The sequence below is a fragment of the Elephantulus edwardii genome, unplaced genomic scaffold, assembly GCF_000299155.1.
Source record: "Elephantulus edwardii isolate Elephantulus edwardi_28Jun2011 unplaced genomic scaffold, EleEdw1.0 scaffold00047, whole genome shotgun sequence".
Classification (NCBI taxonomy): Eukaryota; Metazoa; Chordata; class Mammalia; order Macroscelidea; family Macroscelididae; genus Elephantulus; species Elephantulus edwardii.
In genome coordinates, this window is record NW_006399797.1 from 867,326 (window position 1) to 880,246 (window position 12,921).

Below are 12,921 nucleotides of genomic sequence, written 5' to 3' on the forward strand. Positions count from 1 at the left end.
GAGGGTGGAGGGACAGCACAGGAGAGGAAGGCCCTCTATGAGGTGGATTGATTCAGTGACTGGGATAATTGGGATGGGAGTGTCAGAGACAGTGCTTTTGGCACAGGACAGAGCGGAGTTTAGGGCTGTTGTATATAGGGTCGCTATGAGTCGCAGGCTACTCGACGGCACATAACAACAGCAAACAACAAGAGTCATAGACAATCAATAGTAACCCTATGAACAAAAGTCTTGAACACAAAACTTGGATCTTTCCTCCAAGTTCTTAGAGTTTCTGGAGGCAAGCATTTTTTGGAAGTGGATACCAATCCTGCTTCCAAGCCCGTTTTACTTCAGAGATCCCAAAAGCCTTTTTAAATGGGAAGCCAAATCAGATCAGCTCACACCCTATTGTTAGCAAGAGCAACTCCAAACCGGAAATCACACCTTTGCAGAATCTATCTATCTATCTATCTATCTATCTATCTATCTATCTATCTATCTATCTATCTATCTAGTCCTCACTCACATATCAACAAATAGCAGCCCTCTGTCTGTTTCTGAGACTATAAATATTTTTGGAAGGAGACAGCTCACCTTTTGTATAACCAACCTTTCTGTTAATAGCCAGTATTTTATGACCCACACAGACATACAAACTTTTGGGAAGCTATTGGCAGCGTTAAAAAGCACAAAATATTGTGGTTAATTTTTTCCCTCTTTCCCTGTTTAGAATATTACCTACTCATATTTCAAATTATTTATGTTTGCACTTAGTAAATCTGATTTTAAAGATAAAGATTTATCTCTTTATTTTTAATATCTATATTGAACATATATGAATTTAACTCCATTTGGTCCCAAATAATAGCTGTAGCTTTCCATCTTTCTTCTAAAATTGTGAAGGTATTTATTTTTTTACCGTTTTCTTTACATGTGTAAACTCCCTGCAGCCATGCTGTTTATTTTTCTTGCAGTGAGAATATTTGAGAGTTCTACTAGGTAATACAGACAGTCCTAATCAAGACTTCATTGTGTATGCTATAGATTCTGAAAAATCCACACCTGATTATGCCACTGCAGGTTGAGGGCTGTTTTTCATTTCACTCAGATGTGGCATTTTTATTAGGTCCCAGATTGCTTACTTTGCCTTAGACATTTCCTGTGTTAATTAAAATGATGATGTCTTCCGCTGCTTAAATTCTTCCCTTTTAAATGGTTGAATAAAAGGGATAATGCCTTAGAGTATTTTGGGAACTTTTGTGTTTTAACTGCAATATGAATGTGTAATTTCATTATCTTGCCTATAACCATTGGAATTCCAGAGAGATAAATATATGGAGTCCAATTTATAAACTTTTGATTGACAATTGAAAAATTACTTTTTGTGAAGTAAATGTACTACATCTCTCTGACTATCAATTAAATTAAACACAGTACACAATATTTTTTTACTATCTTAAGATAATTTCATAAAAATTATTTAGAAATAAAATTTGGTGTGGTGTCAATATTGTCAGACAAAATTTTGCATTTATTTTTCATTAGAGTTGAGTAATAAGTTCTGCAATAATTTCTTTATGCTTGAAAATAAATGTGGCTGGTTAATTTTTTTCTTAAAATTCTTTAAAACAATTGTAATACTTTTAATTAAATAGCATGGCATTTGAGTTTAAACAGAATTGTTTGTTGTATTATTCTAATAATTAGAACTACATGGATCCACTATAATACCCAATGATAACAGTAGTCAAGAAGTCAAAAGATGTGTCACAATGGGAAATTTGTTGCCAAGGACTTCTCCAAAGTGCTAAAGAGCAATGATGCCAGTTTAAAGATTAAGATGCACCAGATCCAAGCCATGGTCTTTTTAGTATTTGTTCAGATTAACAAATATTGATGATAGAGGAAGAATTGATGTCTTTGAATAATGATATTGGGGAAGATTACTGAATATTTCATGGCCTGCCAAAAGAATAAATGCAAGAATGGTGATACTTTATTTTTATTATTTGTTTCTATTATTAGCAGAGTATTTATAAGAAGCTTCAGGTCAATGTAGTCTCAAGTGGTTAACCAGCTGTGTAAAACTGCAATTTCTAATATTAACAGCTCCTTCCATGGTTCAGTTTCTCAGTCCTTTACAGCTCTTGAGTTTTGCGATACCCTAGATGATCCTTCATAGACTCAGACCCATCAAGAGAATGACTTACATGACACTATAGATATGCAGGACTGTTCAGAAATTGGACAGGCTGGATGCTTAGTCAATGATAAATGATTTTTTAGTGTAGACAACTTCTCATCTGCCATCAGGCTTGGGAAAAGTTAATAGAATTGTGCTGCCACTTCTGTGGTGGCGTTTTCACACACCCGACCGTGTGGAGTGCATTATCTTATAATAATCCCACAGCTGTTGATGGCTTGTGTGATCATATGTCTGCAGTTAAGATAACTGGAGATCATTTCCCTGGAGGTTGGGAGGTACGGAAGCCAATTATCATAATGTCGTACACCACAGACATCTTACATAATTTAAGCATGTTTTCAGGAGGGGCCAGCCCTTGGGAAAAAACATCAATCTGGGGGAAAGTAGAGGGTAAGAGAAAGATAAAGATCCACAACAAGATGAATTGACAAAGTGAGTGTAACCATGGGCTATGTCTATAACAGAGATGATGAAGATGGTGCAGTACAGGACAAGGTTCAGATTTGTATTTTATGGTGTCACTATGTGTTATGGTTGACTCAGTGGCACATAACAACAATAGCAGTAACAATCTAAAATCCCTAACCAGGCGCAGTAACTTGTTGTGCTGAGGTGTCTCATTACTTTTTGTTATTATCTTCCAGTAGCAAAGAATACAGGCAATTATATAATTGTCCCGTATCATCACGAATCCCAAATTGGGAGTCAGAGTCATTATATGGTTTTTGTATTAATAGTTTTCAGACAAAGAAAATAGGATATTTAACTCAATGCCTACTGACCTAATTAAAATTTCCAAGTCAAATCTGTGATTAACATTTCTGTTAGACTAGTCCACAAGATTTAGACTACTAAGGCATTTGGTGAAAAACTGACCACTAAATATTGAGGGAAAATATATGTAAGAGAAATTGGTTATTATCCACACCTTTTCTGACTGCTCATTTCTGCTCATTTTTCTGAAAGTTGTTTCAGTAACTAACTTCTTTTTCTTACCTGCATTTTACCTATTGCTTACAAATTTCTCTCTTTATATTTGACAAGCTAAGGGTTTTTATATCTCAAACTCTACTCACCAATACAGAAAATGAATGCATTTTTAAAAGAAAAAGGTGTAGGGTTAGAAAGCTATTTTAGTTGCCAATGACTATGGAGGAAATGGTTTTCTTGTTCACTGAAGATTAACTTTAAAAGCCATCTTTAAATGCATATCAGTAAGGGAGAGAATTCTGTTTTACTGCATAGCGAATACATAAGCAAGTAGCATATGGCTATATGTAAAACTGAAAGTAGCAATGCTATAAAATGAGTGGGAATGAGGAAATGCTTCCATTACAGCTGTTCCTAGGCTAGAGTTACCCAATTTTTACTTTACTGTAAAAGCAGCCAATCTAGTTGGATAGAAACATAGTTTTAGAAGAAACATGGCATAGAAACATTTTTAGAAGTGAACATTAAAGGTAGTCTTAAATTTCAGTTCTATGCTTAGCAAGAACATAAATTCTTAAATATTATTATAATTGTTAATATTTTACTTTAGCTTCATTAAAATTTTTCAAAAACATTCCTCTAGGTCACATAGCCCTGGTGTACAAGTTGCCGTACAGCCATAAACTTGTGGTTGCTGTGAGGCTGAACACTGTGAAACTGATGTGTTAAATGCGTTAATGGTTGGTCACCCAATGAGGATGGAGAGTGGGGTGGAGCTCCACGATTAAAACAAGCTGGGAAGGAGGAGTGGCATCCACTTCTGTAATCACTTGCCTCTGGAAACCCTATGAACCTGGAGAGAGCATGAAAGACATCCAAGCATTGAGGGCTCTCCTTCATAGGGTCTCTATGAGTAACCTGCGACTCGAGAGCACTTTACAACAACAACAATTAAAATTTTTAAAATCATTAAATCTGGAGTATCATTAATTTATATATTATATATTTTCTTTATAGTCCCTGTGAATAAGGCAAGGAACATAGTGGCACAATAGCTTCTTATCAAGTAGTTGATGGTTCAAACCCACAAGCCATCCCACGTTAGAATGGCAAGGCTGTCTGCTTCTGAAAAGATTTTACTGCCTTGAAAATATTATGAGGGAAATTGTACTCTGTCCTGCAGGATATGAGTCAATATTGACTCAATAGCTGTGGGTTTGAGTATTTAAATATTTAGGCTCTATATAGTTATCTGTTACTGCTGGACTATTACCAGAGAGCTCTATAGCCTAGTGCATGGCCATGGAGTTGTGCTAGCAACGCAAAGGCACATACTTCAAAAGGACCAGTTACTCCTTAGGAGAAAGATGGGCAATCTCCTCCCATGTGATTTACTGCCTATGAAAACACCGGACAGTCAGACTTTGAGCTGGTTCTGATTTGATGGTATTCAAGGCTAACAATATTTATGTACTCTACTCACTAAGATTCTTCTAAGTGGTATATATAGCACTGGTCTGTGCATTGCTGTACAAAGGAAACTCGCGGTTGCTGTGATGCTGAACACTGGGACACTGATGTGCCAAAAGTAGTAATGGTTACCCAAGGTGGACAGTGTTTGCTGGAGCTTCCCAACTAAAACAAGCCTGGAAGCAGGAGCGACATTCACTTCTGAAATGGCTTGCCTCTGGAAACTCTATGTATGAACAGTGCTCAGGCTGTTTGTTCATAGGGTCGCTATGAGCTGTCTACGACTCGACAGCACCAAACAATAACAACAACAACAACAATTTGGGCCTGTTGTTAGGAGGCATCAGTCTTTGAATAAAGACGTCATACTTGAAAATATGGAGTGTCAATGAAAGAGAAGAAGACCCTCACTCAACAAGATGATCTGACACAATAATCGTAACAATGGCCTCAAGTGTATCAAAGATGATGAGAGTGGCAAAGGATAGAGCAGGGTTCACATGTATTGTTCATAGAGCCAGTAAGAGTTGTAGTCAACTAGAGGGCACCTAACAACATTATACCTATTAAATCTGTGAGTTGAGTAAGTATTTCTAGATGTTGGATTGTTTGAAGAAGAATATGTCCTCAGATTTGGAAAAAGGTTCATTGATGACTTGTATTATGCAGATGGTACAAACTTTCTTGAAGAAAGTGATACAGAAAGGACCTCTTCAAAGTGGTAGAGAGCAAGCATACTAGTTTAAATACAAATGTGTGCCTGATCCAAGCCATGGTATTTCTAATTGAGCCCTATGCATCTGAAAGTTGGACATGAAAATTAAGACCAAAGAACAGATGCCTTCAAATTATGGCAGTGGTAATGAGTATTGAATATATTGTTGTTGCATACCATCGTGCCAGAATCAACCGATTAGCGGATGCTTTGGTGGTTTCTCAGAGGCTGTAAAAAGCATGGACGGAGATTACTAATCTTTCTCCCGTGGAGCAGCTGGTATATTCGAAACACATATATTTGCATTGTCAGCGCAATTCCTTACCAGTGAGCCATCAGAGTTCCCCAGCAAGCAAATCTGTCCTGGAGGAAGTGCATTCAGAGTACTCTCAGAAGCCAAGGTGGTGAAATTTCATCTCACATATGTTCCACATATTTTCAGAAGGGAAGCAGTCTTTGAAAAAATATATCACGCTGGGAAAAGAGAAGACGGCCCTCAAGGAGATGGTCTCGAGCATGGCAGAGATCTGGAGGCTGTTGTAAGACAGGGCAAAATTCTGATGTGTTGTTCACAGAGTCACTATGAACTGGGGTCTATATGATGGTACCCAATGATAACAACACATAAGAGTTCATATCTACTCAGAAAAACCTTAGAGTATAGGCCTTTAAGATCCTAGCCTTAAAGATCCTTGACATGGGGAGAGAAAGATCCTTGACATGGGGAGAGAAAGGAACTTAATGACTGATGTATAAGATTATTAAAATGAATTAAATTGTCAAAAAATCTTATTGATAAGGCTTTTCTAAAATACATGAAGTTTTTATTATTTGGGATCAGCTTGATTGAAATTACCACTAATTTACAGCAATAAATAAGAAAAACAAAATTTTTCCTCTTATAAGACAGACACTCTGGTGGAAGGTGGTATATGGTAAGTATTAATCAAAATAATTTCAGATACAGATGAGAAGTAAGAAAAAATAAAATGTCATAGTCAAAGTGAAGCCATTTTAGACTACTATTCCACCACTGATTGAATATCATTTTATTTACTGTCATCTGGGAAATACTGGCTTAAATAATACTGATTTAAGAATGCATATCATAATCACCCTTGAAACCTTTTACCAAGTCTTCTCCCATCTTTCTGGAGAGCTATGCTCCACGTGTAATTTTTTTTATAGAAGTGGTATCAGGAGGCAGGAAGGTTTAGACAGACAGAGCTGTATAAATTTCTCTCCAACCACCATTTTTTCTGATAGAGATTACCAAATAAAAACAACATAAATTTAGGCATTTAAGAAATTATTTTATTTAATAATGTAAACAGTCTTGAGTTCAGTCCTTTCTCTCTTTTTAAGCATTTAGAAGTATGATTGGACCTCAATAAATGGGATACATATTTTAATGAGTTTATTCTAATTTTCATGTTTCTCTCTCTCTCTCTCACACACACACACACACACACACACATGAACTACTTTTTATTTTACCCTGTGATTTGCTTTGTTTTTATAAAGTCATGTATGATTTAAGGTTACCAAAGTCTGCAACATATCTTTCTTACGATATTTGTACATATATGCTTTGTATCACATAATTCATTTCCCTTTGATTTTATATTGCTTTTTTTTTAAATAAAGGAACATCCACTACAAAATTAATAACAAAAAAAAGAATAGAAAAATAGAGAAACTTAAAGGAAACACCCTAATTTAATTAGATTTCTTAAGGCCTTGTCTATTACCTTAAGATTGTAAAATAGAACTTAGGATTTGTATGCATCATGTTTTATTGTTATTGCCGTTATATCTTATTTCTACAACAGTGTTTACCGAAGATACTCAGTAAGTGCTGTTGTTCATGCTTAAGTGGAACTTGTTATATAATTATGAGGCACTTTGCTTGACTTTGCCAATTAGTGAGGACTTAGATCCACTAATTAGAATCTGAGGGTTCCTGAGCACATTATGACAGCAGAGAAAAGAGCAAGGCTCTCATGAAAAATCAAATCATGAAAGGGTCCAAAAGAATATCTCTTAGGGTAGCTGACATTCTATTATGTCTGTTAAGAGTTCATTTCTTTTCCAGTTTATACCAACCCAAGAAAGAGTAACTATATATATATTTTTTTTCCCTACTGAATAAAAGTTTAACTTTCTGATGGTTTGAGCATAGCCATGACCAAGAAATGATTGACTAACAGAGAATATTGTTTACTAAACAGATATAATTAATATATCACCTAGCCTCACATAAGGAAGCATCGTCCTAGTATCCTATGAATTTTAACATGTCTTCCATAAACCAACCATATTAATAATTTCTCCACCTTGGACTACATTATATTTTACCATTATTTTCTGTCAGTGACAAAATGTAATGCCAACATGTTAGAGAAATATAGATGGCACAAAAAGTATTACATGAAAAATTTTCATCAGTAATTCAAATATTTAGTTAACTCGATACTGAACATCTGGACACTTGGAAATTTCCAGATGAATAGCAGAAGTGTTTGTTTCACCCATATGCCCTGTTGTTGTTATGATATTTTGATTAACTTTCCTTCCTGTAAATTTATAGCCTATAAATTTATTCATTCTTTCCTAAAGCAGAAGGATTAGGTAAAGAAAAAAAAAGTAAGCTAATTTCTTTTTTTCTTAAGGTATCATTAGAATGAACAATTTGTGAGATTTTAAATCTTAACAATATCTAGTTTCCAGTGGAAACTGGTGGGCAGAGCTTTGTCAGTCTGTTTGACCAGTTCTTACCTGATACTCTGAACACATTATTCCCATCTTTACCAAAACTGTGTGAGCTTTTTGTAATTTATGATTACAAACAATCCTGTACCAGAAGAGTACTAGACTTTCAGGGTCACACCTAGAGTGAGTTATCTTTGAGAATGAGGGCAATGAGCCAAATAACAACATTTGTAGGTTTTGCACATACTTTACACATCCCATTTTCAAGGGCAATAGCAGACACATGAATTGCTTGAAACGTCTTAGACTTGCTATCTATATTTAAGAGGCATGACTTTATTAATTCTTATTTTATTTATGCAACAGTTTTTGAGCAATCTATAGAATACAATTTGTCATCAATTTTTCTTATGTTGCAGAGACAGAAAAAAGTGTCAAAGGATAATTATCACATTAAGTAGAAAAACTAGTAAATACAGTATTGGCACCTCTGGTTATTGTTAAAAAGAGTAAAAATATCAAGAAATGATGTTATTTTCATGGCCGGATTCCTCACAGATACATTCAAATATTATGGTTTAAAGATCTAAATCTAAACACAGTTTCACATCCCTGGAGGTTCCTTTCAAAGCACGTATTTAATCTTGTGAAAAAAAAATACAGGGTGGACAATTTCTACAAAGTCTATTAAAAGCTGCTTTCCTCTTCGTGTATCCCTAATCTGTATAGGATATTACATAGAAAATACTATGGATCAAACACTTTATGTACGGTAAACAAACGTAAATTTAAAGTGTGCAAGTGTGCATTTTCTTTGAGTTTGGTGTTTATAATAAAATATTATTTCTTTGACATAAGTTATTGACAACATAAAAAAAAGTTAAAGTTTGTATGTTTTGTTGCTATACTGAGAATTTTAATAGCAATAATAAATGTTTCTTTTACTTCATAAAGCATCCTGATGTACGTTAAAGTGAAAACCCAAGCAAAAAAGCACATAGCACAAGGTAGAACAGTGTAAAATTACCCATGAAGCTCATCAGAAAAGCAGACACTACCTGTGTTGCTTGGAAAATAGTTAACAGTGAGCAATAGCAGTATCTTGTCTTTGTTCCTGTTAGGTGCCATCGAACATTATAGGGATATACTATTGCTGTGTACCTTTGAGTCTCAGCAGACCATACAGCAGGCTTACGAAGGCAGTAAATCACACAAGAAGATTGCCTGAATTCCTCCTGTCGAGAAGTTGGTGGATTCAAACTTCATGTCTTTGGGTTGCCAGTTCAACTCCTTACCACTGAGCTAGCAGAGATCCCTGTAGTGATATGTTGATGTTGTTGTTTTTGTTGTTGTTAGGTGCTCTCCAGTGGAGTGTGACCCATGCTGACCCTGTGAACAACAGATCTGAACTCTCTCCTCTCCTCGTCCCTCCTCACATTCCCTCATTGTTACAGTCACTGTGTCAATCCATCTGGTTGAGAGTTTTCCTCTTTTTCATCCTCCATCTACCTTTCCAAGGATGATATATATCCTTCTCCAAGGAATGTTTCTCCTAGCAACATGCTCAAACTATGTGAGGTGAACTTTTATCATCTCTACCTCCAAAGAGTAGTCTGGCTGCACCTCCTCCAAGATATATTTGTTTGTTCTTTTGATCATCCATGGTATGTTCAGTACTCTTCTCCAACAACAAAACGCAAAGGCATCAATTCTTCTTTTGTCATCTTTAATCATTGTCCAGCTTTCAAATATATAGCAAGTGATTGAAAATACCATGGCCTGAGTCAGGTTCACCTTAGTCCTCAAACTGTCATCATTGCTCTTCAATAATTTGGAGAGGTCCCTGACAGCAATCTTTCCCTTATAATGTGTCTCCTGATCTCTTGACTACTGGTACCAAAGGTGTTGATTGTGTATCTAAGTAAGATAAAGTTATTGACAGTTTCAATATTTTTTCCATTTATTGTGATGTTGCCTACTAGTCCAGTGATGAGAATTTTTCATTTGTTGATGTTTAAAAGCAATATCTATGGAAGGTTGATTTTTTTTTAATCTTCTGCAGCATGTGCTAGGAGGGTCTATTCCTTGGAGAAGGACATGATGCTGGGAAGGGAGGAGAGAGGGTGAGGGAGAGGAAGACCCTCAACTAGGTGAACTGACAGAGTGACTGCTGCAGTGGGCTCTTGTGTGTCAGGAAGTGTGAGGATGGCACAGGATAGAACAAGGTTCAGATCTTTTCTTCACAGGGTTACTATGAGTTCTCAATGCAAAATGCCTAACAACAACAACAGAAACAGCAAGTGCTTCAAGTCTTAATTTCAGCAAGCAAATTTGTGCCATCTGCATAACATAGGTTATTGATAAGTCTTTCTCTGATAATGATGTCACATTTTCTTCACAGAGTCCAGCTTTTCAAATAGTTGGCTCAGCATACAGATTGAATAGGTATGGAGAGAGGCTACAGTCCTAACACAAATCTTTCTTGAGTTTAAATCATATGGTAGTGTTCCCTAGAAAACTAGATGTTGTGAAAATGGAGTGTAATGCATAAACCTTGACATCCTAGGTATCAATGAGATGAGATGAAGTGGATTTAGCCACTTTGAATCAGACTACACTGTGAATGAAAGACAGCAGAAAAATGTTGTTTCATTCATAGTTAAAAAGATACTTTCAAGTATAACATTGTGAGTGATAATATCCATATGCAAACAAGGAAGGCCCGTTAATATTACTATTATTCAAATATACACACCAACAGCTAACGCCAAAGAAGAGGAAACTGAAGGTTTTTACCAAATTTTGCAGTTCCAGATTGACCAATCATACAATCAAGAATGTTCCTCCAAAATATAATAACAACTGACTTTTATATACAGAGGTGTTCCTCAAGGTCTTGTTAACTCTAAACAAGATGCTTAAATAAAACAACCAATATATTATGTTGTTGATGTTGTTATGTGTTGTTGAGTCACCTGTGACCTCTAGTGACCCTACGTAGAGCAGCTCTAACCCTTCCCTGTCCTGAGCCAGTCTCATTAATTCTGAGGAAAAGGATGGAGGCTTTGAACACTGATAAACAAAGACTGGATGAGCTATGGGAAGATATCAAAAATATCATTCATGATGAATGCGAAAAGTCATTACAAAGAAGGAATCGGAAGAAAAGACCGAAATGGAAGAGAATCTGAATATTACACTAGAGCACTGAGAAGCCAAAGCAAAGGGAAGAAATCAAGACGTTAGGAGCTAAACAGAAGATTCTGAAGGGCAGCTCAGAAAGACAAGGCAAGATGTTATAATAAGATGTGCAAGGAACTGGTGTTGGAAAATCAAAAGGGCTGAACTCACTCAGCATTTCTTAATGAATAAAGAACAAATTCAAGCCACGAGTTGCAATGCTTAAGGATGCTATGGGTTTGTTGTTGTTGTTGTTATGTGCCATCGAGTTGCCTGCGACTCATAGCGACCCTATGTACAACAGCCCTAAACTCCGCTCTGTCCTGTGCCAATTGCACTGTCTCTGACACTCCCATCCCAATTATCCCAGTCACTGAATCAATCCACCTCATAGAGGGCCTTCCTCTCCTGCGCTGTCCCTCCACTCTCCCAAGCATGATGTCCCTCTCCAAGGACCGGTCTCTCCTCACAACATGTCCAAAGTATGTTAGATGGAGCCTCAGAATCCTTGCCTCCAAGGAGCCACCTGGTTTAACCCTTTCCAGGACAAATCTGTTTGTTTTCCTAGCAGTCCATGGTATTCTCAATACTCTTCTCCAGCACCACAGCTCAAAGGCATCAATTCTCCTTCTATCCTCCTTGGTCATTGTCCAACTCTCTGATGCATAACAGGTGATTGCGAAGACCATGGCCTGTATCAGACGCACCTTAGTCTCCAAAGAGACACCATTGCTCTTCAGCACTTTGGAGAGGTCCCTAACAGCAGACTTTCCCATGCCAATGCGCCTTTTAATTTCCTGGCTGCTGGTGCCAAGACTGTTGATTACAGAGCCAAGCAAACTAAAGCTGTGAACAATCTCAATCTCTTCACCATCCATCCTGATGCTGCCGATTGGTCCAGTGGTGAGAATCTTTGTCTTCTTGACATTGAGCCTCAATCCATATTGGAGGCTATAGTCCTTGACACTCTGCAGCAGGTGCTTCAGGTCCTCTTCAGTTCCAGCAAGCAGGGTTGTGTCATCCGCATAACGCAGATTGTTGATAAATCGTCCACCAATCTTGACCCCACTTTTCTCCTCATAGAGCCCAGCCTCCCAGATAATCTGTTCTGCATATAGGTTGAAAAGGTATAGAGATAGGATGCATCCCTGGTGTACGCCCTTCCCAATTTTGAACCATGCTATGGGTAGAATATTGAATAATTCAGGAAGCATTAAAAGATGTAAGGCATATACAGTGTCGTTGTACCAAAAAGAATTGGCTGACACAGAAAAATTTAAAGAAGTTACATATGATCAAGATGCAATGGTGGTGAAGGAGGAAGTTCAGGCTGTTCTGAAGAACTTGGCAAAAAATAAAGCCCCAGGAGTTGATGGTATACCAATTGATGTATTTCAGCAAACAGATGCTGCCTTTCATGTGCTCACCAAACTGAACCAAGAAATCTGGAAGACAACTACTTGGCCAATTGACTGGAAGATATCCATATTTCTTCCAGTTAAAAAAGAAAAAAGTTGACCATAGGTAGGTGAGTTAATTTATGGGTTCTCTATTCTGTTCCATTGGTCTATATATATGTCATTATACCAGTACTATGCTGTTTTGGTTTTTATAACTGTGTAGTAGATTTGAATAATAAAACAGCATAGTGCTGGTATAATGACCGATATATAGACCAATGGCAAAATATTCAAGCCACGGGTGGCAATACTTAAGGATGCTTTGG